The sequence below is a fragment of the Podarcis filfolensis genome, assembly GCF_964270895.1.
Source record: "Podarcis filfolensis genome assembly, chromosome: 2".
NCBI classification, from domain to species: domain Eukaryota; kingdom Metazoa; phylum Chordata; class Lepidosauria; order Squamata; family Lacertidae; genus Podarcis; species Podarcis filfolensis.
Window position 1 is genome coordinate 104,730,911 of NC_139605.1, and position 21,883 is coordinate 104,752,793.

Here is a 21,883-nt window from a genome sequence, read left to right on the forward strand (position 1 = left end):
GGTTATCGGAGTCTGTAACCTGAAGCGCCTGTAACCTGAAGCATATGTAACCCGAGGTACCACTGCAGTTGGAAAAATAAAGTAGTGTAACAAGAACGGCTGGAAGTCAAGTCACTTGGTGGGTGTCCGTGTGAGGTAGGTGTCTAGGCATGTTGATATGCACAGTATAGGTAGGTACTATATAGAGTAATTTAGGTATGTTTTATGTTATGAAAATAAGGCAGTGTGTTGTGCATGTGTATTGTGTAATTGTATATGTATGTGTTTTATATGTTAATAATATTTTTTTAAAAAAAGATCATAACGGGCAAGGAAATTGAGAAGAAACACCAAATCACAGTACTTTTATATGTAGGGAAACAAAACAAAATGTGATGCGACCTGGGATGTTTCAGTAGGTATCTGGGGATAGGAGTGTGGATAAGGTATGCACTGCAGAGCTCTTGATTTATTGGACTAGAAATAATAATTAAAAATTATTTACTTTCATTTTAATTTACATTCCCCCCCCTTTAGTACTTTATTGTCTGCCAATCCTATGCTGTGTCAGTTTGTTTCTATGAAGTGCATAATGGTTTTGACAGCTTGATATTTTTTCTGTTTCTTTTTATCCTGTGTTTTAAGATTTAATAAAGATTAATTTAAAACCCAAAGCGTTTGTCATTAGCCAGAAAACTAAGAAAGAAGGACTTTCAACATCAAGTTAAGACACATCTTTTCCTTCAGGCTTATGAAGATGGATGATTGATTTGGGTGTGTGTGTGTGTGTGCGTGCAGCTGGATTGCTTTTTTATGGTATTTATTGGTTTTGGGGTTTTATATTAGGAGTTAAAATGTTGTATTTTAAGGAATTGCTTGTGTATTACCCTGGGAGCCTTCAGGTAGGACGGCAGGATGATGATGATGATGATATGATTCTAGTTGTGGAAATTGGGCACAAAAACCTTCATCAATGATGATCTCTTGAGTGCCATATCTGATTTCAAGCCTGTGGCTGGTTCTGTAAACCACAGTAACAGAGGGGACACAATTCAGCTGAGATTAATGCTTTGTTGCATTGAAACAAGAATGTACAGGACAGGTGAGACATTTCTTTTTGAAGTTTTAGTTTTCACATGTTTCAGGCTGAAATCTGCCTGTTTGATGAAGGAGAACAGTTTTTGAGCATCTAAGCAAAGTGCATTAAATAATAAGATGTCACAGCTTAGCGAAGCCTCTGAAATTTGGAGCAAAGGAGCTGTGAAGCCCTGATAATATCTATGTTATGTATTGAAGTTCTCACCCTGGGCCAGCAGGGGGATACTGTAGATAGTTTTCACTCAGGTCCACATATACAAATAAGGGATTGAAAGTGACAGTCAGTGATTGGCTAGTTACAGAAAGTTGTTACAGTTGCGTTGTACTGGAGCTCTATATAAGCAGGCTGGCTGAACCCTTCAGTTCTGTTCTGTTCTGGCCTGTGAATAAACAAGAGCTGTTTGAAGAATCGCTGTGTCGTCTGATATATTCACCCACAACTTAACAATCTAAGTTTAGGAAAACTCCCGAAATGAATTTCTTTGTGGGTGGGGCTGGGGTGGAGCTGTTACCAGTCACATGAGCTGGGCAAGGCTTACAGGAAGTACAGACCCTCCAAGCGTCCCTGTTTTCCAGGGACAGTCCTAGATTTACAGAAGCTGTCCCAGTTTCTGATTTGATCCTGGAATGACCCGCTTTTGCTTAGGACATCCCTATTTTCACTGGAGAAATGTTGGAGGGTTTGGAGTTATGTGACCCCTGAGCCAAGGAGATAAGTAACTATACAACCTTTAGAAGACATCTGAAGGCAGCACTGAATAGGTAAGTTTATTTTTAATGTTTAATGTTTTATTATGCTAAATATGTTGGAAGCCGCCCAGAGTGGCTGGGGCAACCCAGTCAGATAGGTGGAGCATCACCATCATGGAATAAGTCATCCCTATTTTCATTGCAGAAATGTTGGAGGGTATGGAAGTACAGTGGTACCACCTCAGTTTTCAAACATAATCCGTTCCGGAAGTCTGTTCGAGTTCTGAAATGTTCGAAAACCGAAAACTCTATAGCCGACAGCTAGGCCTCAGAATCTTGTACTCAGCAGAAGCCACGTGGCATGTTTGACTTCTGAGGTGTGTTCAAAAACCGAAGCATTTACTTCCGGGTTTATGGCAGCATTGTTTAGGAAAGTTTTTAATGTTTAATAGACTTTTGTATTTTAATATTCTGTTGGAAGCCACCCAGAGTGGCTGGGGAAACTATTATTATTATTATTATTATTATTATTATTATTATTATTATGGCGTTCGAAAACTGAAATGTTCGTCAATGGAGACGTTCGAAAACCAAGGTACCACTGTATATAAATGGGAAGCTCTTGTCCAGATCTTGGACAAAAGAAGATGCATTTCAACAAAGAAAGGAAGTGAAAATGAAAGAGAAACTGCTTTGGTTCCACTTTGGTCTACAGATCCTCCTTCAGGGTCCTAGGGTTAACTCACCCTTGTTTGCTTTCCGGTGACAGCGACCATTAATTTGTACCATGAACGTTATTGAGGGCACATTGACCTACATGAAGCTATTTAGATGAGAATCTGGTTTCTCTGCAGACAACAGACTCTGATTCTCCCTCGCTCCACCCTACAGCAACGCAAGGACATAACAGCACATCATCAACAGGAAAAATCTGCCCTCTTTCAAAAAATAACTTTTCATTTGATTTTATAGGCAGGGATCATAGGGACATTAAATGATACAAACAGACAGACCAAGTTTTCAATGCCATTTGTACATCACAAATATAGCACAACAAATTTACAGTAATAGCGACAACATATGGTTCATTACTAGTGCTCAGTGTACAGGTTCTTGCTTCATGGAGTTGTTTAAATAAAAACAATAGCAAAGGGGAAACGGAATAGAATGGAGTTAACAGATCGCATTCAACACTGCCTAGCTAAACAGCCAAATCAGCAGCCCTTGTGGTTGTGCTTCGAATAAGCATGAGTAATAGTCATGTTTCCTCTTGTGTTACCAATGAAACAATGTAAAGTGCTGGTACATTGATGAATTTGGGAAGGTGGTTCCAAGTGAAGATAATAAATTATGGTTAAATTAAAATTTAGACCAACCAGATTGAGCCAAATGCTGATGGCAGGGATAGTTCATTTTCTGGAAAACTGGCATATGTTATGAAATTAAACCACAACATCTTTCTTGATCTGTCCACATGCCAACTGTAGCTTATTTGTTAAGGAGAGCTATTTCCCAAAGTGTTTTGTACCAATTGTCTATCGTTGTGCCAGAAAGGCCCTTCCGGTGTCTGGTTATGTTGAAGACTCTGCACTTTTGACATGATCAACAGCAATTCCAGAAGGTTATGTCCATATTTATCCCCCTTATCTCTCCTTTGGTGTAGCTGAATAATATTTTTAATGGAGCTGTGGATGTTGCTGTTTAATGTCAAAGGCATTGTCATTAGCCAGAAAGCTAAGAAAGAAGACGGTTGAACAGATAAACGCTGATATCCCCTCATCTGTTTCAAACATACCTATGAATACAGATTAATATAATATAATAAAATATGCCTCTTCGCATCATGTTGATTGGAAATGTCCTCCTAACTGCAACTCATGAACCACTTTCAAATAACACTCATGCATGTAGGAACAAAGAACAGCAATTTATCCAATGCAGCAAGGAACTTGCATAGGATACCTCGGTACCTGATAAATATGTGTGGTTATTATAAACAGTATATGTTCTGAGAAGGGCACTCCAATTTTCATTGTGATGCCACACATAATACCAGGACAAACATCTGACACCCTGTGTTGCTTCCAGCATTGTCTACCATGTGAGATCTCAGAGATTTGCAACCCCCCCCGTATCCTCTTCCAGCATCACCAGCAATTTCTTCTCCCCTTTCCCTTCCCAATGGAATTCTCCAATGCAATTCACCATCCAACATTTCTCTGATGAAAATAGGATGTCCTATTCCATCACCACCCTGATTTTCTTACATATACCCTGCCCATCCAACCAGCCACTCTGGGCACCTTCCAACATATATAAAGGTAAAGGTAAAGGGACCCCTGACCATTAGGTCCAGTCATGGCCGACTCTGGGGTTGCGGCGCTCATCTCGCTTTACTGGCCAAGGGAGCAGGCATACAGCTTCCGGGTCATGTGGCTAGCATGACTAAGCCACTTCTGGCGAACCAGAGCAGTGCACAGAAATGCTATTTATCTTCCCACCGGAGTGGTACCTATTTATCTACTTGCACTTTGACGTGCTTTCGAACTGCTAGGTTGGCAGGAGCAGGGACCGAGCAACGGGAGCTCACCCCTTTGCGGTGATTCGAACCGCCGACCTTCTGATCGGCAAGTCCTAGGCTCTGTGGTTTAACCCACAGCGCCACCCGCGTCCCTCCAGCATATATATAAAAAAGTTTAATGTTTTTATATGTTTTTTTCTCCAACATATATAAAAACATTAAACATTTTTTAAAAGCTTCCCTAAACAGGGCTGCCTTCAGATGTCATCTAAAGGTTGCACAGTTACTTATCTCCTTGGTTTGAGGGTCATATGACTCCGCACCCTCCCACATTCCTCCTATGAAAATAGGGACATCCTTAGGAAAAGCAGGACATTCTGGGATCAAATAAGAAACCAGGATGGCTTCTGTAAATGCAAGACTGTCTTTGGAAAATAGGGTCACTTGGAGGGTCTGAAATATCCTTAAGCCCTGTTTTGCTGCAGCTGCGCGTGGTGCGAAGCTTCAGCTTGCGTACCTGGCTTGAATGGGAGCGAAACATCAGCAGATGTAGCAGATTCTTGCTCCGGCAACCAGGAAACATCAAGCGTATCTGGGAGCCTGTCAGGTTAGAAGGTGACACGCCTTTTCCAGGGCCACTGGTGGCTGCTCTGCATGGAGCTACTTGCCAGCATTCTGAACTGGCTCCATCCCTCTATGAGGTTATTGCGCGGGCAAAACAAGACAATAATTATTCAGTGTACTTCAGGCAGCAGAACAGATCGAGCACATCTCGTAACAGGCCAGCGCCACCTTGGATTGAAAATGCAAATATAATAATAATAATAATAATAATAATAATAATAATAATAATAATAATTTATTTATACCCCGCCCATCTGGCTGAGTTTCCCCAGCCACTCTGGGCGGCTTCCAATCAAATGTTAAAAACAGTACAGCGTTAAATATTAAAAACTTCCCTGAACAGGGTTGCCTTCAGATGTCTTTTAAAGATAGGATAGCTGCTTATTTCCTTCACATCTGAAGGGAGGGTGTTCCACAGGGTGGGCGCCACTACCGAGAAGGCCCTCTGCCTGGTTCCCTGTAACTTGGCTTCTCTCAGTGAGGGAACCGCCAGAAGGCCCTTGGTGCTGGATCTCAGTGTCTGGGCTGAACGATGGGGGTGGAGACGCTCCTTCATGTATACAGGACCGAGGCCGTTTAGGGCTTTAAAGGTCAGCACCAACACTTTGAACTGTGCTCGGAAACGTACTGGGAGCCAATGCAGATCTCTCAGAACCGGTGTTATGTGGTCTTGGCGGCCGCTCCCAGTCACCAGTCTAGCTGCCACATTCTGGATTAATTGCAGTTTACGGGTCACCTTCAAAGGTAGCCCCACGTAGAGCACATTGCAGTAGTCCAAATCCAGCTCCCGTTCCCCTCTCTGCTTTCGATTCCACGTGGTGAAATCAGGACAAGAAAGAAATGAAAGGCGTATAGAAAACTATATTTGCTTTTCTTCGCAGAGGCAACACTGACTCGCTTAGGAGTTCCCGACACATTCGGTCTATGAAGGACTTTGGTCTCCTGCCAGGTTTAATACACTGATCTGTCGCTGGCAATGTGGGCAATTTTAAACAAAAAGTTTACATTGCCGGCTCTATTACATGTTACATCGCTAGGCTGGGGGAAGTGGTTTTCAATTACCCAGTGTTCTGTAGTTGTGACCGCGGTTAGTCCGGGGGAACAGCCTCTTCCTAATGACACACTTGAGCTAAGTTTTTAAAGCAATTTGGAGAGCAGCGCAGCAGTAAGGCCAGCCCTTCCATCTGGGCTACTGTGAAAGCAGGGCAGGAGAGAGGCACCATTTTGGTGGCGGTGGGGATTAAGCTGTTTGTTTTATGGATAAGTATAGTTACAGCTATTTCCTGCACATTCCAGCTACACAGAAGTCACGCCCCCCCATCACATCCCACAGCCTACCCTGGCCAATTTGCTCTTGACATATTTACAGACAGAGAAAGCCACCTCTGGTCTAGTTCTTGCAAACATCGTGATCTGTTATGAAAACGTTCCTAAGGGGGCAAAGGCTTTGGGATACGGACAAAATATATTTCTCTGTCCCGTGTGGCGAGAGCCAGAGAATATGCTCCAGCTCCACACTGGGGATAAACTGGATTAATCCTACCGCTTGCTTTTGTTCTTTTCAAAAGAGGCTGTGCTACACGTCCATTTGTGAGAAAACGCACACACACACACGGTTTTTCATTGGCATAACAGAAACCAGAGTCCTGGCTGGTTCTCTTCAGCTGGTGTCCAAAATGAGATTAAATGATTAATATTTCCAAGGAGGAATCAGCTTCAGAGAGGCCTTGGGTATGCGTTTCCTTTCCTAACAATGCATGTCTGGAGTCTGTAATGAAATCAACTTGTGCGTAGGGGCAGCGCCTGCACATGGATTTGTGGCACGGAGGAGAAGATGCACTCACTCAGCGCGTCTCCTGTTGGGAGAACCCTCCTGCCAAAAAGGAGGGTTTTGGTGGAGCCAATAGGGGCCAGGGCACCTTTATTTATTCATTTGACAAGATTTATAAACTGTTTAATCAACAAAAGCCTCTCGGCCTCCCTCGGCCAATAAAGCGAGATGAGCACCGCAACCCCAAAGTCGGCCACGACTGGACCTAATGGCCAGGGGTCCCTTTACCTTTTTACAGTAGAGCCTCCTGTTATGTTACTCTCGAGTAATGTAAACTTTGGGATGCGAAAGCGGCAAACCCGGAAGTATTTCTCTGGATTTTGCTGCATGTTCATCTGCAGAAGCGCTCTATTGAACTGCGTGAGTGTGCAGAAGCGGTGCCTCTGGATACAGATTTTTTTGGGTGCGCACGGACCCCCAGAATGAATTACACTGAGAATAGATTTTTGTGTGGAAGACTGTGAGTTCAGTTCAGTTCTTCTTTTTTTAAAGAAAATATTATTAAAACATATTTATTCTAAAGTTACAATACAACTTTGTCCAGAACATGATCACTGCAATCCTCAATTCCTCATCACTGTCATGTTAGCTCGCCAAATACCCTCACTAGGAACCCAATTACCGATCTGGTTTGCTAGATGTTTTCAATGTGCATTGATTGGAAACACCCTGTTAAGTTCTGATATTCAGAATAAATCCCTGCGCTCAGCAGATGCTCAGAGGCACTGTGTTCTTTCATTTTCAGAGTATGTCTCTTGCATCTGGCTCTAGTTGGTAGATCCTTGGGGTGATGGTAGCTATCCAACTTGTTCATTCCATCAGAACAAGGATTTACCCTTGAACAACAAAACTCGCCCCCCTCCTTCGCTTGCACATCCCCTAAATCTGTTCGATGGGTTTCCAGAACCCATCGTGCCATCGTGGCCCCCGCAGGCACTGCGCCACGCCCTGCGGGCGCCGCACAACATCCCCATGAAGTTGGATAACCACCATGAAGCTCTGCCACTGGACAGGGGCAGGTTCTGTTGCACAAGGGTAAATTTCTGCATTGACAGAACAAGTTACTGGATACAACCCTGAGATTCTAGCAAAAAAAAAGTACTCTTGAAGCCCTCCTTCTCCTCTTGCAGGATATGTGCTGTATGTTTGACATGAGATTATGCATAGTGGACTCTTGTTCTGCCTCCCCCTTCCTTTCCACCCTGTGAATATGGAGAATTCTTCCAGATCTGCAGGCATTCCTTCAGATTGAGTGTCTGTGAAATGTGGTTTCTGAGCTAGTTGACTGCGGTAAGACATCGTATAAGTCTCCCTGTAAATGGCTAAGTATATATATATATATATATATATATATATATATATATATATACACACACACACACACACACACACACACACCATATTTGTGCCATGTAACTACTACTTGGAGTAATATTTTAAGAGTTTGCTACAGAGAGAAAAAAGGGGGAAAGAAAAAAACAACACCCCACATTTGTAGCTGAGCCAAGACCTTGTCTCTGTTCAACTTCATCCCCCAAGTGAACCGCTTACAGCCAAGTTATAATCCCCTGGAAAACTGAATTGTAACAGAAGTGCCGCTAACTGCTAACATAATCCGAAACGTAAACCACATTGCTTTACTAAAAAAGGGCATGGCTACTTTCTTATTGAACATAGTCATGACTCAGCAATGTGGACTTTATGGCAACCTGATGTTTAAATTTCTAGCGCTCTTGGCAACAGGTAGATGTCTTGTCATCAAGGAACACAAACCTTATTTGCACCCGTTATATGCTTATATGCTCCATTCACGGCACTCATTCAGCTGTCACAAACGCCAGGGATGAGATTGCTCTGATGTGTGAGCTTGGCACAGCAACTGCCTCCTTCTCCCTTGGTCTATATATATATCCTTATAAGAGAAATGACAGTTCTCTGAAATGAACATTGTGTGTTTGTGTGTGTGTGTGTGTTTAAAGGAAGCTTCTCTGAAAGAGTAGGATCACAAGATTCTCAAATAAATAGGGGGGGGGGGAACAAATTAACTGATTAACTAATTAAAAGCCCAGAGATAGCAAGTCATATAATAATTTTGTTAGAACCTCAGTTTCTGGATTTTTCATAAATGAAATTATTTCCAAGCATCTGTACCTTCATTTCTAAGGTACAGACAACACTAATGATTAACTGTATTTTTAGATTATTGTGGCTGTCCAAAGTATGGTGACATTCACCAAATGTGGACACTCCCAGCTGAATTGTGTGAATGATTCTATTCTATTCTATTCTATTCTATTCTATTCTATTCTTACAAGATGCCCTCCAGATACTGAGGAACTTGAACTCCCATGGTCCCTGACCATGGACCACGCTGGCAGGGGCTGATGGGATTTGTAGTCCAACAACATCTGGAGGCTCCTGCCAACCTAGCAGTTCGAAAGCACGTCAAAGTGCAAGTAGATAAATAGGTGCCGCTCCAGCGGGAAGGTAAACGGCGTTTCCGTGTGCTGCTCTGGTTCTCCAGAAGTGGCTTAGTCATGCTGGCCACATGACCCGGAAGCTGTACGGCGGCTCCCTCGGCCAATAAAGCGAGATGAGCACCGCAACCCCAGAGTCGGTCATGACTGGACCTAATGGTCAGGGGTCCCTTTACCTTTACCTTAACATTTGGAGGGCAACTCATTAGCCACCTCTGATCTGTAGATACTTAGAGGCGTATCACACACATACACATTTTGATGACACACAGACCATTCAGGCAATTGTTGCAACTGAGTGATGTTCTTTCCCAAGCTTTTAGAAATTCACAAAGTTGACCAGGGATGGTCAATGTTCGCATGTGGACCAAAGTTTGGACATTCACTGACACATTTGTTTCTAGTGTTCTTTTCAGTCTAAACAGTGGCTTGTTGTAGAAGCCATGCCCACTATGCGCTTTTTGCCATTGCAGGCATTTTGTAAAACACAGCAGTTGTGAACAAATGGATTGGCTTTATACAGTGTCAGACCATTGGCTTATCTAGCCCAGGGTCTGGTCAGGATCTTTCCCAGCCCATCTACCTGAAGTTCTTTTATTTGGAGACACTGAGGATTGAGCCAGGGACCTTCTGCCTGTAGAGTTTGCATTTTACCACTGAACTGTGGCTCCTCCTTCTTCCTACAATTATAATTTCAGTTTTTATGCTCCCCTTTAGCAAAAGACCCCAGGACGGTATACAACACTGAAACACATTACAGAACAACAGTGATAAAAAACATAGTAAAAGTCTACTGACAGCCTAATAACAAAACCACCATCATAACAACAGCCTTCTCTTATCCCCAGACGTCAGGTGGCAGAGGAACCAATCCCACGTCAGGTTGCCAGGAATGGACAAGACAAGAAAAAGTCCTTACCATCGGCTTTTATTCGATATTCACTGAGAGAGGCCTTGGAATGTGGCCTCTCATAATAACGGCGTTGCTCCAAGTAAAACCCCACCCCCTCCGTCTCTCCAACTTCCTCATGAGTCATCGCTATGGGTGCTGAAAATCTCCCTCTGCCTTTGAGCTCTTTGCTCTCCTACTTTCAAGGCCCGCCATGTTCTGGGAGAGAGGGGGTCTGGAATGCTTTCTAAAGACACTGAGTCCACCAGCTGTCTCTACCCTGCTGTTGCTTCTTCTTCTTCTTCTTCTTCATCATCATCATCATCATCATCATCATCATCATCTTCTTCCATTATTTCCCAACTTTTCACCTCATCTTCCTCTGAGCTGTGACCTCCCTCAAACCCCTGTTGTAATTCTGAACTCTCTCCTTCTTATCTGGAAGGGTCAGGCTGGGGAGCTGCTCCCCACAGTTCCTCCTCTGCCCAGTCCCTGGCACCAGAATGCTTTGATAAGGGTTGGGGCATTAGCATGGTGTGAGTAGACAATGCCTCTTGCTGCTACTGTTGGTCTCGCAGCTCAACCAATTCTCCTTTAAATAGGTACATATATCACACCAGCAGCTAGAATGGTGACTGGGAGCGGCTGCCAAGACCATATAACACTGGTCTTCAAAGATCTACATTGGCTCCCAGTACATTTCCGAGCACAATTCAAAGTGTTGGTGCTGGCCTTTAAAGCCCTAAACGGCCTCGGTCCAGTATACCTGAAGGAGCTTCTCCACCCCCATCGTTCAGCCCGGACACTGAGGTCCAGTTCCGAGGGCCTTCTGGCAGTTCCCTCACTGCTATAAGCCAAGTTACAGGGAACCAGGCAGAGGGCCTTCTTGGTAGTGGCGCCCGCCCTGTGGAACACCCTCCCACCAGATGTCAACGAGAAGAACAACTACCAGACTTTTAGAAGACATCTGAAGGCAGCCCTGTTTAGGGAAGCTTTTCAGGTTTAACAGACCACTGTATTTTAATATTTTGTTGGAAGCCACCCAGAGCAGCTGGGGAAACCCAGCCAGATGGGCGGGGTATAAATAATAAATTATTATTATTACTATTATTATTATTACTTCTCATTAGCAGCCCCAACCCTGCTTTAGAGAGAGAGAGAGAGAGAGAATGAACTAATATTATATATTAAAGAAAACATCTCTGATCATATGCTGGCTGGGTATAAACCAGCTATTTAAAGCATATGGTTTCCTCCGATAAATCATGGAAGCTGTTGTTTGCTAAGGTTCTTGAGAATTGCATCCCTATGAGAGGCAAACTGCAGCACCCAGGATTCTCTGGGGGAAGTCATGTGCTTTCAATATATGGTGCGTATCCAGCCGCAGAATATTTCCCCGCTGGACAATGTGCTATTGCAGCCCATCTCCAAACTCTTAAAAAGGAGGAGAGCTTCCTTTCAAGACAGTGGGCAAGGTTCCCATATAATCCCAGAGTCTTGGAGACTGACTTTTTGAAAAGTAAGCACCGATTCCCTTCTCCACTTTTCATCCATCAATGCTTTGCTGCAGCTTTGAAAGTGAGCTAGTACAGATCGTACCAAGTCGCTTCCATCAGGGACTATCAAGAGCTGCATTCTATCAGACTGAAATCTCGCTTAATTCCAGTTTGTTCTATTATGTGTGTGTGTGTGATGGTTAAATTGGAAAACATGATATATAATGCATGCTATTACTCAGAGTCAGTGAGTCAGTGGAACATTGGATTTTAATTAATTCTGTTGGTTTTCTTTAGGAAGGGAGACAGACAAGTCAGGCAATTCTGGCATTTATTTGTGAACGCTTTCCAAACAAGCAGACGTTTAAGAGCCAAAGATGAGAGAGTTGGCTGCAGAAGAAGGGGCAGGGCACCGGAACAGCACATTTACCTCACCTTGCTGCCTGCTAGTCAAATTCTTTCCATTTTAGCCCTGGTAGGGTGGTGTGAGGGGTGCTCTGGAGAACTTGGCAAGATCCTGCTTTCCAGAGCAGTGGTGCAGACCTGTCTTCTTACTCTCAGGTGTAGGAATCCTTGAGGGAAATCAGCCTCCTTCCTTCCTTGCACCTAAGAACATAAGAAGAACCTGATGAAGCAGGCCATAGTCCAGCACTGTTTTTGCAGTGGCCAACCAGGCACCCATGGTGTCAGGAATGAGCCAGCGCCAAGCGAAAGTTTGCAGCTAACTGCAGAAAATAGCCAGGATCAGAGAGGCTGCTTTGATGTTAGTCAGACAGAGGAAAGCCGGCAGCTGCATACTCTGGATCCACCTGACCTTGATGTGCAAGCTGGTAAGACAGTAATGAAGAACAGGCTAGAATACAGTCAAAACTCGCCTGAAGCACAAACAGGCAGGAAAGGGTTTAGAGACAGCCTCTCAGAGAATGGGGAAGAGGTGGGAGCTGCCCCACTTAGTCTGAGCTCTCAGCGAATGGAAGGTTGCAAGATAGGAAGCAAAACACAAGATGTAAGAAGCGGAAGTTCAGTTGCTTCTGGTCACGCTGGAAGCAGTCTTCAGAAGGGTCATCTTGATTGATGATTGCGGCTGCTGTGTTAAGTCGTCTGAAGCTATCTGTTTGTTTTGACAAGAAATCATCCTTTTTAATTAACTACGCTTATTGTGTTATCAAGCCGGGGACTGGACTCCTGACACATGGGAAACCTGAGAGAAGGGTAAAGGTTAAAAGGGTAAAGGACCCCTGGATGGTTAAGTCCATTCAAAGGGAACTATGGGGTTGTAGCACTCATCTTGCTTTCAGGCCGAGGAAGCCGGCGTTTGTCCACAGGCAGCTTTCTGGGTCATGTGGCCAGCATGACTAAACCGCTTCTGGTGCAACGGAACACCGTGACGGAAATCAGAGCGTACAGAGATGCCGTTTATCTTCCCACCGCAGCGGTACCTATTTATCTACTTGCGCTAGTGTGCTTTCGAACTGCTAGGTTGGCAGGAGCTGGGACAGAGCAACAGGATCTCATGCCATCACGGGGATTCGAACCGCTGACCTTCCAACTGGCAAGCCCAAGAGGCTCAGTGGTTTAGACCACAGCGCCAACCACGCCCCCAGAAGGAGCAGAGCAGGACTCTGCACTTCACATTCCTTGAAACTGGTATTCACAGTCATACTGAATGCCATTGTGGGTAGCAGCTACTGATAGCCTTCCCACCCCGATTTTTCTTCTTCTAACCATGGAGTCGGTTTACAGACCCTCCAAGTGTCCCTATTTTCCAGGGATAGTTGTAGATTTACAGAAGCCGTCCTGGTTTCTGATTTGATCCTGGAATGTCCCACTCTTCCATAAGATGTCCCTATTTCCATCAGAGAAATGTTAGAGGATTCGAGTTTAGAGACAGTGGACAGTGGCCTTCCTTAGCTCTGAGACATATTTCAGCCTCCTTGCTGGAAATGAGCAGCTCTGGGTTTGGTCAGTGCCAGGATGGGAGACTGGCTGATATCATTCACCATGCGTAGGCATACTAAGGCCTGCTGGCCGGATCAGGCCCAATTGCCTTCTGGATCCAGCCCATGGACGGTCCAGGAATCACTGCATGGATCGCCAGTGCCTGTGTTCTTTCCCTCTCTCTCACATGGCGGTGGCGGCATCACCTCCTCCCTCCCTTCTGACTTCTCCCCGCCCTGCCTAGAGGAGGAAGGGAGCTGGGCTTTGTTGGTGCCAGCAGCAGCAGCAGTGCTCGAGCGGCTGCCATTTTAAGCAGCCCCTCTCCGGAGCCCTTTCGTGCGCCACTCATCGTCCCTCCACCATCACCGCCAGCCCCCGCTGCTCGCAAGACACAGGTAAGCTGCCACCGGGGCTAGTGGTGCTCTTGCATCATTTCCCCCCCAAAATACAGTCCGACCCCCCAGAAGGTCTGAGGGACAGTGGACAGCCCCCTGCTGAAAAAGTTTGCTGACCCCTGTCACTCACTATGCAGTGCTGTGCCCATCAACTGCAGCTCCATGGTAGATTCGGCATAAAAACCAGCGTGTGAGGATATACTGCAAACAATAGGCTTACCAGCTGCAATAGTGGGAGAGTCAAGCATAATTTCACACAGAAGCATATCATTGCTTACTTCAACTCGCCTGTGGAAACAACTCAGAGGCCATGAAAGAAGGAAGGGTAACAACAGGAGGATTTAAAGGAACTGTTGGAAACTCAAGGCAGTAGAGATAGAAGATGATCAGAGCCCCACCGAACTTGAAGCATGGGAAGTCCCAATAAAAATGTATAATTTGGCGGAATATTTGGACTATATGATATGTATTTGTATAATTTGGAATATTTAATGTGATTGGATTGGATTGTTAAAATGGAAAATTTAATAAAAATTATTTAAGAAACAACAACAACAACTGCAGCTCCATGGTAAGAAGTGGGATACAATTGTAAGATAATGAAATCCTGAATGGCCAGTACCTCTCCCAGTAGAAATCTTACTGAATAAAATTTTATTCAAGTGAAATAAACATAAGGGAAAAAAAGAAGACGAGCTCTATCATAAGAGTCTTTCTATAAACTGACTAAGGGTACTGAAATTTCCCCCTCATACCTATGCATATTATTTTTTTGTACCTCCCCCCACAAAGAAAAACATTCTTCATCAACCTGCTTTCCTCCAAATGTTTTGGACTAAAACTCCCAGTAGCGGTCCAAAACATCTGGAGGGAAGCACATTGGCAAAAGCTGCCCTGAAACTTTAAAATGCAGAGAAGAAGAAGAAGAAGAGTTTGGATTTGATATCCCGCTTTATCACTACGCGAAGGAGTCTCAAAGTGGCTAACATTCTCCTTTCCCTTCCTCCCCCACAACAAACACTCTGTGAGGTGAGTGGGGCTGAGAGACTTCAGAGAAGTGTGACTAGCCCAAGGTCACCCAGCAGCTGCATGTGGAGATGCAGAGACCCGAACCCGGTTCACCAGATTACGAGTCCACCGCTCTTAACCACTACACCACACTGGCTCTCAATTCCCCAGCACAAAAATATTCAAGAAATGACTCAATGATACAGGGCATGTCTTAAATCTCAGGGCTTGTCCCCACTTCTGCTTGTTCCGTGCCTAGAAAGAATGGGGCGAAGCGTTTCCCCCTTGCCCCACTCCTTTCCAATGGAAAACCCACCGTTTAGTGCTAAATCGAAGCAAATGTCAACCTGGAGAAAATCTGAATTGCCATTTGTTCCGATTGAGTATTAAAGAGTGGTTTTCCCCAGAGGAAAGCAGCAGGCGAAGGGGAAGTGTGGTTAAGCCCTCAGTGAGACTAGTAATTCTGCACAGGACTGAAACCTAATATTTCAAAATGTATGCAACAAAACTGGGCAATTGCCATGACCTACATATCTATGTGCACAGAGTTATTTTGCAATGCACTGTGCCGTTTATTAATTGCTAATTAAATTGTAGGAATGATTCCCGAAATAAAGCGTAAAAGGTCCAAAGGATCTTTTAGCAAAGCACTCCCACTTCCTTGCGCCTCTTCCATCCTTAGGAAATCTGAAACGGGGTGAAATCCCCAGAATGGATGGAATCCGTGGTAAAATCCCGGCTGAGTTTGCTGGTCTAGCTAGCAAAGCAGGAAGAAGCTGTCTTAAAGGCAAGAGCTCCTCTGTTCATCAACAAAACAGCAGAGCACATCTGTCTCTTCTAGAGATTCAGATTTCCACGGAGGCAGGATGGTCACACTGCTCTGTCTGCCCTCAGAAAAACTGGTAGAAAAACCAGTATCCCATTGGGACTGAATCCAGGACTGCCGCAAACCTACTGAATGGCTGCTCCATTGATCTCAACACTGAATGTGGCTCCGTTGTGGAAATACAGGAAGTTCTGCTAAGTGTGAGCTTCTGCACACATGCCCAGTAGGAAAGGCTCTTGTCATCACGACAACCATTACCATCAGATGACTTGTGCATTTTTTGGATGGCACAGAGGACTCACGAGTATCCAGACTTGTAACTCTGAATGTCCCAATCCCTTTTGCTGCCCACCCCCCAATAAACACATGGTGAAATCCGCTGCTCACGTGACCGCTGCATCATAAACAAAATGAGAAGACAAACTATCCCCGGGGAATGACCTGCCGCTGAGTGTTTCTTCGGTTAAAATAAATTCATGGATGGCAAACAAGCAGAGGAATCTCACGTGAACTTTGCCACACTATTAAAATGTATTTATAGCTTGTTTCTGCGTAAAAATATACTTTGGTCTGGCACACAGGATATTTTTCTTGTGACCCTCATTAACCCATCTCGTGATGACTCCTGGTGTGTATGTGTGTGACAATCCACTCATTGAAGATTCCTGGCTTAAGTCTGAGAAGCCTTAAGCAAGTAGCTTCTGCTCTGTTTGGCTGCCAGTTGAAAACTCTGATCTGTTTCATAAAGCTTGCCACCTAGAAATACCGTATTTTTCACTCTATAAGATGCACCAGACCATAAGACGCACCTAGTTTTTGGAGGAGGAAAACAAGAAAAAAAATATTCTGAATCTCAGAAGCCAGAACAACAAGAGGGATTGCTGCGCAGCGAAAGCAGCGATCCCTCTTGCTGCTCTGGCTTCTGGGATAGCTGCGCAGCCTGCATTCGCTCCATAACACACACACATTTCCCCTTACTTTTTAGGAGGGGAAAAGTGAGTCTTATAGAGCAAAAATTACTGTACTTCCTGCCCTGCATGCACACCTACTGCCATGTGTACCATATAATACAGTGGTACCTCGGGTTACAGACGCTTCAGGTTACAGACTCTGCTAACCGAGAAATAGTACCTTGGGTTAAGAACTTTGCTTCAGGATGAGAACAGAAATCGTGCTCTGGTGGCGCGGCGGCAGCAGGAGGCCCATTAGCTAAAGTGGTGCTTCAGGTTAAGAACAGTTTCAGGTTAAGAACAGACCACCAGAACGAATTAAGTTCTTAACTCGAGGTACCACTGTATGCAATACTGGTTTATACAGACCCACCAAGTGCCTCTATTTGCCAGGGACGGTCCCAGATTTACACAAGCTGTCCTGGTTTCTGATTTGAACTTGAAATGTCCCTCTTTTCGTTGACTCCTAAGGAAAAATGGGACATTCCAGGTTCAAATCATTTCATCGGAGAAATGTTGGAGGGTATGGTGTTATGTGACCCCCTGAGCCAAGGAGATAAGTAACTATACAACCTTTTGTAAACTACTGAAGACAGCCCTGCACAGGGAAGCTTTTCTCTCTAATGTTTAATGTCTTTATATATGTTGGAAACCGCCCAGAGTGGCTGGGGCAACCCAGTCAGATGGGAGGGGTATAAATTATAAAAAAATCATATAATTGTTGTTATGGAATAGGATGTGCCTATTTTCATCAGAGAACTGTGGGAGGGCAGTGGTGTAGCGTGGGGGGTGCAGGGGGGCCGGCCGCACCAGGCGCAACATCTGGGGGGCGCGCTCGCACTCTTCCACTAATCTAGTGGAAGAGACTCGAGTGCTAAAATCCACGGGTTGGGGGCGCAAATTACATGCCTTGCCCCGGGTGCTGACAACCCACGCTACACCACTGTGGGAGGGTATGTTTACATGGATCACATCTAATGTCTGACTCCTGTGATTTCCCTCCTCTTATGCATATCAGCCATTCCACATGTTAAATGGGGAAGTAATGGCGTCTTCACCTCCATCGTTCAGCCCAGACACTGAGGTCCAGCTCTGAGGGCCTTCTGGTGGTTCCCTCACTGTGAGAAGTGAAGTTACAGGGAACCAGGCAGAAGGCCTTCTCGGTAGTGGCACCTGCCCTGTGGAATGCCCTCCCATCAGATGTCAAGGAAATGAACAACTACCTGGCTTTTAGAAAACACCCAAGGGCAGCTCTGTTTAGGGAAATTTTTAATGTTTGACGTTCTGTTGTGATTTTAATATTCTGTTGGGAGCCACTCAGAGTGGCTGGGGAGGCCCGGCCAGATGGGGGCGGTATAAACAACAACAACAATTATAATAACAATTATAATTATAATTATAATTATAATTATAATTATAATTATAATTATAATTATAATGAGTAGATGATATTCCTGGCTTGCTGGGCTCATGAACTGGCTTTCAGCATTCTGTGGGATTGTGGGGTTACAGAAGAAAGTAGGCATCCAGAATGTTTGTGGGATCGTAACTATTTGCAATAAGCGACCCGTTGAGCAACAGGACTGTGTTCAGATGTTTTTATTTGGAACTAAACTCGGCTAGAGAAATGCCTGGCCCGCCTCTCTGCTCCCAATAAATCTGCACACCACACAATAAAACCTAATTTTTATATGGTATCGGGGACAAAAAGCATATTTAAAATTTGAAATACAGAATGCAGAGGCACTGTGGGGTGTTTTTTTTGTTTCGTTTTTTTTGAATCATGGATTTGGCCATCAACAGCCTGTACTCCAAGGATGACTATGTGCACAGAGTACAGACTGTCTCTGTTAACGGAGTCACTTTTCTGTTCTCAGACCCAAGCTACATGTGGAAGGAGACTGCATTGTACTGCTGCCAGTCTGCACCTCCCCAATAACACAGAGCTGATATGGTCTGCTGCATGCTGCCTTTAGCAGCGGCTAATGGAGCAGAGCAGGTTGCGATCGTAAAGAAATACTAATTATTGTGATGTCGCATTGCACGGTTTTTCAGCTTGCTTGCAACCAGGCAGCGTGGCCCATGTTTCGCAATGCAAGGTCTCACCTAGACCTCAGATGCTTTGCTATCCTCTTTTCTGCTGACAGTACGTACCTCTCACAACACTCCAACTACACATGAAATCCCCAGTTATGCAAGGCACTGCAGTGACGCCCTTAAATCCACTCAAAACTATTTTGCAAATGCCTGAGCCCACATGCTTCTGCAATGAATGCCAGCGTAAGGATGCCCTCCCAAAGATAGATCTAATCTCCCTATTATTTTTTAAAATTATTTTTATTAAATTTTATTAAATAAAAAAAGAAAAGAATATCAAATAAGAAAAGAAACAAAGAAACAAATTTCATACATATACACATGAACATAATTATTTATACATCTGTAAAGCAATATTCAAAAAGAAGAGGAAGAAATAAAAAAAGAGAATAAAAGAAGAAAGAAAAGTTAAAAATACAAATTTAAAGAACAGAAATGTGTTCACCATAAACAACAATTTCAGATCTATACTTGCATACAATTTTACATTTCCATCTTGCAAAATATCAGTCTTAATTAAAATGTTTTAAAAGACTTCCCTATGTTCATGTGAGTCCTCTGTAGGAAAGGGGAAATCTGCCCATTTGCATTTCTCATTTTTCCAATTTTCAGTTGTCCATGTTTCCACATCAGCATTTTTTTTTAATCTTCAGGAAAATTCATTAGTATTTTACTGCGAATTTCTCCTAATCTAGACATGTTTGTACGCAGTTTTGTCTAATAGACATGTTTTTTGCAAAGCAATTTCCCCCAGTATAATGCACTTGGCATGTTATTTCCCCCCACCATGGTTTACCCCAGTAAAGGTAAAGGACCCCTGGACAGTTAAGTCCAGTCAAAGGCGACTATGGGGTTGTGATGCTCATCTCGCTTTCAGGCCAAGGGAGCCGGCGTTTGTCCGCAGACAGCTTTTCTGGGGTCATGTGGCCAGCATGACGAAACCACTTCTGGTGCAACGGGACACCGTGACAAAAGCTGGAGCGCACGGAAATGCCGTTTACCTTCCCACCTCAGTGGAACCTATTTATCTACTTGCACTGGCGTGCTTTCGAATTGCTAGGTTGGCAGGAGCTGGGTCAGAGCAATGGGAGCTCACCCACTTGTGTGGATTTGAACCGCCAACCTTCTGATTGGCAAGCCCAAGAGGCTCAGTGGTTTAGACCACAGCACCACCCCTAGTATATGCATCTCTGTAAACATCATTTGACTGAAGAACTACATTTGAAAATTCAGAGAAGAGCGGATTTTGAAGAACGGCTGTGATTTGGTTTGCACGGTGTTTCAGGAAGGGTGAATTAGGCAGGTTTGCCTGGAAAGGTGAACTGAATCAAATTTCTCCCCACCTCCTTGCTCTTCATAATGTTCATTATCCACAAGGCTATTAGTGACTCCTGTCAGCATAAGAGCAACCATCTTGAAAATAACTATGAGCAGGGGACCTTTGCCTTTCTGCTACAGGGGTCTGCAGGTCAAATGGGGACTCTGAGAAGATTCACACAGCTGTTGAAAGCAACATGCTGGCTCCTCAATAGAAAAGAGGGAGAACTGGAACCCTGTAATAAAAAATTGAAATGGTTGCTTTGTGATTCAAGGACCCACCACCCGCTTGAGGATAAGAAAGACACATGGGCACAGTATATTAGGTTGATGGGCTAAAAAAAGGCCACAACTTTATTGATTACAGCATGTGAGAGGTACTGGCTTAGGCATTGGATAAAACAACAGAGCGTGACTCCACCCCCTCAGGGAGGGGTGAGTATCAAGGGTTAACCACCAGTGGGTGGAGCCTGTTGATGCAAATACAACTGAAAGCTCCCCCTGATGTCACCTGGGGTCGGGCCATGGCACTAGCCACCGGCAAGGGCGTCGGACAGGATCTAGGACCACCGGATTCCTTTACTGGAATACCCATAAAATGGAGGGGTAGGCGATGGCCACACCCTGCCCTCCAACACACAACCATATTCCAATGCCTAACTGCCAATACCCAAAAGTATTGGGTGTTGTCACCCAATACCCAATACAGCACAATGTACAGCACAAAGCAGCAGCACAATGGCTGAGAAACGCTGCCGGGCCGCATTTGAGTGGCTAAACCCCGCCCCCAAGCCTCCAGCCGATTGGCTGGGCACCTGGGGGCATGGCACGGCAGCCAGAGCAGTTGGGCAGGGGGTGGAACACCCCCTGCCAAAGCAGGAAATGGCTCCTGTTCACAAGTCCTCCCCTCCCTGAGGAGGAGAGGCTTTGTAACAAGTTTTGGATAACATTAACTGTTTGAAGCAGATGTTTTAGTACATTTGCAGATCACAGGGTGGGTTTTCAGTTTGCGACGTGTGCTGCAACCTGATTTTTGCTGCAATCTTCGGCAAGAATATTGCTAGCCCAGAAATGGAAACAAGAAGAAATTCCGACGAAAGAAGAATGGCAGACGAAATTAATGGACTATGCAGAATAGGACAAAATGACAGGAAGGATTCGAAACCTGCGGGACCAGAGATTTACAGAAGATCGGAAGAAGTATATGAATTATTTGAAGAGCGACTGTAATCAACAAATTACGCTAGTAGGACTACAAGAAGTTTTGTAAGGAGAAATATACAGTGGTACCTCGGGTTAAGTACTTAATTCGTTCCCGAGGTCTGTACTTAACCTGAAACTGTTCTTAACCTGAAGCACCACTTTAGCTAATGGGGCCTCCTGCTGCTGCCACGCTGCCGGAGCACAATTTCTGTTCTTATCCTGAAGCAAAGTTATTAACCTGAAGCACTATTTCTGGCTTAGTGGAGTATGTAACCTGAAGTGTATGTCACCTGAAGCGTATGTAACCCGAGGTACCACTGTATGAAGTGTTACAAAGTAGAAAAAGATAGAGATATTGGTTATGAGTTTGAAATGTAATAGGGAAGATAAGAAATGCATACTGAGAGATTAGACTGGAAAATTTTCAGACAGGATTGATAGAAGCCAAAAATTTGAATAAGATGTAAAAGTATGTTTAATTACTGTTGCAAATGATATGTTAACACACACACACACACACGAGATTTATGCTGCAATCCCAAGA

General features: G+C 44.4%; 2 long non-coding RNA genes across 2 annotated transcripts in view; one reads left to right on the forward strand and one right to left on the reverse strand.

Moving 5' to 3' along the window:
* LOC310755762 overlaps positions 1 to 21,883 on the forward strand; it is a 1,619,227-nt gene that overhangs the window by 1,023,765 nt on the left and 573,579 nt on the right. The gene's annotated exons all lie outside the window — the stretch shown is intronic.
* On the reverse strand, positions 11,229 to 16,288 carry LOC310753621. Its single transcript, XR_014543393.1, has 3 exons — positions 16,160 to 16,288; positions 12,041 to 12,211; positions 11,229 to 11,250 (listed from the first exon to the last, which is right to left on the reverse strand). It is a non-coding gene; the product is annotated as an uncharacterized lncRNA (long non-coding RNA).